This window comes from Halyomorpha halys, unplaced genomic scaffold (assembly GCF_000696795.3).
Source record: "Halyomorpha halys isolate HHAL.00 unplaced genomic scaffold, Hhal_1.1 Scaffold246.1, whole genome shotgun sequence".
Taxonomy (NCBI): Eukaryota; Metazoa; Arthropoda; class Insecta; order Hemiptera; family Pentatomidae; genus Halyomorpha; species Halyomorpha halys.
This window is the reverse complement of record NW_027115081.1, coordinates 404,895-411,176: the sequence shown is the minus strand read 5'-3', so window position 1 is coordinate 411,176 and position 6,282 is coordinate 404,895.

Here is a 6,282-nt window from a genome sequence, read left to right as displayed (position 1 = left end):
ACCAAACCATCAAATTCTTCCCGCATCCAATCGTTACAATCCAAAATCCTACGTAAAATCCTTGATGCTCCTTATTACGTTACAAATAAACTCATTCACAAAGACCATAACATCCCATTCGCGGCAGATTTGACACAAAACAGATATGCGTCTTTTCATTCCAAACTCCTTAACCATCCTAACCCATTAATTCTTAATCATTCATCCTTAACAATCCCTGGTAATCCTCCGAGGCGTCTGAAAAGAAGATGGCCACGGGACCTTCTAATTTAAATTAATGTTTGAAGTAACACCAATGGGTGGTTCCTTCCCAAGATTTTTAAGTGTATATGAAACATACAACATATTTACTTATTGTATTATTTTGTACTGTTGTAAATTGCATTAAATAAATGAAAAAATAAAATACGTTGTATTTTTTAACATATATTTTAACCGACAAAATAAAATTAAATTTACAAAATGAAAAATATAACTAGATACAAAAAAAGGAATCAATCTTAGAGAAATTTTGAAATGTACTCTTTTTATTTTTACTTTGAACGAAATTATACTACTGTTATGAATGATTTTGATAAGTGAATTGATATTATCATCTCTTTATGCTAACTGCTAATCCTATTCCATATCTGCCTTATGCCGTTCACTCACTCATTGTTCTAAGGGCAAATTAATAAATCTGGTTATTTTTAATTTAAGTATTCAATTAGGTCTAACAAATCTTTAGTTTTGTTAAAATAAATAATTTAATTTCTATCCATTTTAGTCTCAACACATTTTATTTTTCTTAAAAGTCCGACGTTTCGGCCTCCTCCTCAGGGACAATCTACTACAAAACAGTTTTTATTACTTGTATGATCCTCAGAGTTTTTAAATCATTTAGTTCCAAAATTGTATTAAGGTAAGATAAATTATAAATAGAAATGTTAAGTAATTTGAAATGTTTGAGGATCATACATGTAATAAAAGCTGTTTTGTGGTAGATTGTCCCTGAAGATGGCCGAATTGGCCAAAACGTCGGACTTTTAAGTAAAATAAAATATGTGGAGACTAAAATGGATAGAAATGAAATTATTTATTTTAACAAAATTAACCAGTCCCAAGAAAGTGTTTAAGATTATAAAATAAAATCTTTAGTTGTTTTCTCTTGTGACTAAATGATCGGTGTGGAACAGTCTTGGCTCTTACCGCCCGAATCAGTATATTTATCGAAAAAAATTACTTTTTTTATCTTTATTTACTCATAAATTCATGAGGTTGTAGATAGTTGACTGTAGATTAATGATTGGAGAAGTTTATCGGGGGGTGCGGTCAGCAAAGAACAACATAAATAAACAAAACCATATTTATTTATTTTATGCCGACGTTTCGACCTGAGTTTCAGGTCTTCATCAGGGCTATAGAACTAAAGAGATAACAACAACATTTAGAGAAACATACAATTGAAAAGGAATAGTATACAAACAAATTTAGAATTATACAAAATATTGAATTAAATCGTAAATGATATAAAATTGATGACTGATAATTGAATAGTACAAAATTTTAATTGATTGATAAATTGATTGTTTTGTTTATTTATGTTGTTCTTTGCTGACCGCACCCCCCGACAAACTTCTCCAATCATAAAATTCATTAATATTTTTTATATAGAATAGACGTTTTAATTAAAATATCGTAAAAGCCCTGATGACGCTTTACAAAGTGGGATGAAACGTCGGCACATAAGTAGGTGTTAACTCATTCTTGTTTTTATGTGATCACACCCTGACCGTCTTCTTCATAATTTGTTATTATTTTTAATAATCAGACGAATTTGGACATATGGAATTGAGCTCTGGGGCTCCACCAAACCATCAAATTCTTCCCGCATCCAATCCTTACAATCCAAAATCCTACGTAAAATCCTTGATGCTCCTTAGTACATTACAAATTAACTCATTCAAAAAGACCTTAACATCCCATTCGTTGCAGATTTGACCCAGATATGCGTCTTTTTATTCCAAACTCCTTAACCATCCTAACCCATTAATTCTTAATCCTTCATCCTTAACAATCCCTGTTAATCCTCCGAGGCGTCTGAAAAGAAGATTGCCACGGGACCTTCTAGTTTAAATTAATGTTTGAAGTACCACCAATGGGTGGTTCCTTCCAAAGATTTTCAAGTGTATATGAAACATACTGCATATTTACCTATTGTATTATTTTGTACAGTTGTAAATTACAATAAATAAATAATTTAAAAAAAAGTTATTATTTTTAGTGTAGAGGTAGAGGATTATAATTTTAATTATCTAATTGTAATATCCTCTCTCACTCTTCCTCTCTTGCAGTTTGATCTCCGACTAATTGAGGACGAAACGTAGGGCTTCTCCTCGTGGATAAAATCATCTAAAAGGTGATATTGAATATTACAGGAGGGCGGGAATAACTACAGGTGGCCCCCCGTGCCCCTGGGGCCCGGCCCTTGGGGCCTCCCCCCGCTATCAATTTAAAACTTTATCTTCTTCTTGTCCGAGTTCAATCTACTTAGTTCCAGCAGCTAATGAAAAATTCATGGGTCGATTGTTGATAAAGTTTTTCTGCTTCTGGTCAGCTCAATTACCTAAGTGCCAGCTGGAAATTAAAAACTAAACACATCTAAACCATAATTTCGACCTTATTAAATAAATTGTGGAACAAAACTTGTGCTTCAACCTTTAATATTTGTAGCTATATATAGGACGTCGTATTCAATTCGATAATCAATAATAATTTAATAACCATGTTTATGGATTAGTTACAATTATATTTATTTTTTTTTTTAAATTTATTTATTGATATTTACAACTGTATAAAAAATACAACAAGTAAATTTGATCATAATGATATGATACAGCATGTAGAGAAACTACCCAGTAGTAGAACTCTAAAAACAGTTTACAATATAAGGTCACGAGGCCATCTTCTTTTCAGGCGCCTCGGAGGATTGCCAGGAATGGAAGAGGAAGCAAGGTTAGAAACTAGTAGGTTTGGGTGGTTAGGGAGCATTGAGGATTTTATGAAGGATTTTGGATTGTAAAGATTGGATACGAGAGAAATTCGAAGGTTTTGTGGAGCCCCAAAACTCAACTCCATATATTCAGATGGGCCATATTACAGTCATGTAGATCAGTCTTTTGTAATGAGTTGGAAGTTTAGACCGTTTGTCTAGTAAGTGCTGTAATAGTCGGAATCTGCGTGCAGTTTCCTGTCTTTTCAGTCTTTAATCAAATTTAAATTAAAAAAACAAACAACAGATATTTCAGTAGGTGAGAACGAGTGGCTCAGTTATAAGGCATTATGCTATTAACTCCAAAGGCTCGGTTTCGAATCTGCCCTAGGCAGATAATTATTTTCTATTTCACTGCACTGAGAGCCCTCCGGTGTCCCTGCTTCTGACCAAATCACCTCCTTGCACAACCGTTGGTCTAGTAACAGTATTGTACCCCTGAACCATCATGGGTTGTAAGTGGTACAGATTTAAATTTTTTTTGTTGATTTATAATTTTGGAAATGCTTATGTTTTCCACCTTTTTTTACTTTGACTTACCTTTTTATCAAATATATATTATGGAGAAATATTGCACTAGTGAAAAAAAAAAAATCGAATATTGGTTAGTTATTTTTTTGAGGGGGGAGGGAGTTCAAAATTACATTATTGAAAGTTCTTGCATTTGTAGATCCACTATATATAATTTCGTTAATCCTCAAAAGTTATCTTAATCTGTATATTGAACTATTTGTAAGCTGTAAGTATTATAAAATATGCATATGTTTTACGGATTCGAAACGTGACCTCTTACACTAAGGGAAGAACAACGCCTTAGGGTTTTTGAAAATAAAGTATTACGTAAAATATTCAGACCAAAAAGAGATGAGTTGGGCTCTGATAATGAGTTTAACAGCAACTGGCAAATATAACTCAGGTTACAACATAGCGGCGAATAAGATAGGCGTGTAAGGTTGTAGGGCTTAGTTACGAGCGGATCCCTAAAATGGTAATAAGCATTAGGGGTATCACTGGACAGTCACTGGATGTATGTGGTGAGCGATTGGTGGTATCGGTAAATGATGGTGTGGGGTGATAGTTTGTGAGACCTTATCTTATTAACTCCTAACACTCCAGTCAATCCACTCCAAGCAACTTCAGGAAGTCCACTATAAATACTACAGTCATTCCACTTCAAGTACTGCTATCAGTCCACTCCAAATACTCCAATCCGAGCACTCTAGTTAATCCTCTCCAAACAGTCGAGTGGTCCACTTCACCGCTCTATTGTTCCATTTGGAATGATCATATTCAAATACCAATAATCTTAATTTGTACATTGAAATATTTGTAACTGCAAATATTATAGAATATAGGTTTGCCTTAATATGAGTAACTGTTGGTAAACGATGGTGTGGAGTTATCGTTATTGAAGCCTTTGAAATCTTATTCACTCCTAACACTCCAATCAATCCACCCCATGCCACTTCAGTAAGTCCACTATTATTATTTTTTTTTTTTTAGATTGATAGATTTATTTATTGATAGATATTACAATCTGCCACACAGTTGTGGGCAATTGGTAATAGTGATGAATGAATCTGATACATACTAAAATTAAAAAATTAAAAAATAAATAAAAAAAGAAGAAAAAAAAAATAAAAATAATAATAATAAAAACAAAAACTCTCTTAAAATATATACAAACAAAATAATAGACAAGATGAACATAATCTGTATGAAAAATAAAATAACATAATGATAAAATAATACATACAATATTTACACAATCGACCTGAGGATCCCTGAGCCCACTCTATCCCCCACGTGTGAGGGGTAGAGCAGAGCTCAAGAGATCCCAGCGCATCTCTCTCGCCGCATCAGTGGTACACTATTATTAGTAATATTTCAGTAAGTACTACAGTCAGTCCAGTCCAAGTCCTCTATTCAGTCCAGTTCAAGCACTCCAGTCAGTCCACTCCAAGTACTTCAATCAGTCCCATCCGAGCGCTTTAGTTAATCGAATCCAAGCTCCACTGGATGTCCTCTCAGAGTACTCCTATTGGTGGACTTCACCGTTCCACTGTTCCATTTGGAATGATCAACATCTAATAACAACAAGAGAATTGGAGTGTTATTGTTATAATCAGCGACAGCGATTAATAATCGACAATATATGATTGTCTTAATCGATATTACTATGAAGTTCGTTACTTTGGGTTTATATTTTACACGCATCAGATATTTTATAGTGAAAGGGGGGGGAAATGAAAAATGCGATTTTTTTTTGTTTTAGGATTTTTAGGACTTTAATAGGTAATTCGAAAAGGTTGGGCGAGGGGGCGGGTCGGACCAAATGAAAAAGAGATGATATAGAAGGCTGTATTTCACCGGAACACAATGGCTCCCCCACCCAGAGGGGATACAATTTAAACTTCCGTTTCACCCACTCCCTCCCCCATGTCCACCGAGGTCCCGGAATATAAAAAATATTCCAAACTCTCGAAGCTGTAAAATATGAGTGGAAAGAAACTTGCTCGTGGGACTTAAAGTGAAACCGAGAGTAGATCTTCATCAAGGTGATGAATCGCACTTTCCACGAAGCTCTATCCCAGGATTCACCTCTTCTTTGGGCAAACTCTGTAAGTTACTGTTCCGGGCTTAAATTAAATAATTACTTCGCGGTTAGGACTATATATTCTTCCTGAGTAAATCCTGCTATAACTATCTTGATTATAAAAAAGGAAGTTCTTCAACTAGTATCTTTAAAAATTTCAACTCTTAACCTCGGCAGGTCACACCAAAGTTAAAGGTCTTTATTATCAGATAGGTCTTATCATAATATTGAAATAGTGTGACAGATCTTAAATGCCGATTTTTCAACAAAGTTCCCCTAAAAACCATCTTTAATATTATTTCTTATATTTTATTTATTTAGTGCTCGCTGTTAATAATAACCCATTAATTATATCCCAAAATCTCCAATCCCACATCACAGTCCTCGAAGATTCGTGTTGTGATTGGAGGATTAAGATAAATTCCAACAAATCCGATCAAATCACCTTTACCCTTCGTCGTAAACATACCGACTGCCCTACAGTTTCAATTAATAATAGGGGTATTCATGATCTATGTTAAAGCGTGTTAAATGGAAAAACTCGTGTTAAATAGAAAAAAATTGCCTTCTTTTGCCGTGGTAAAACGAAATAACATTTAACATGGCTGAGAGTCTGTTACTTGGTCAGTTAAATCGAGAATGACGTCACACAAGA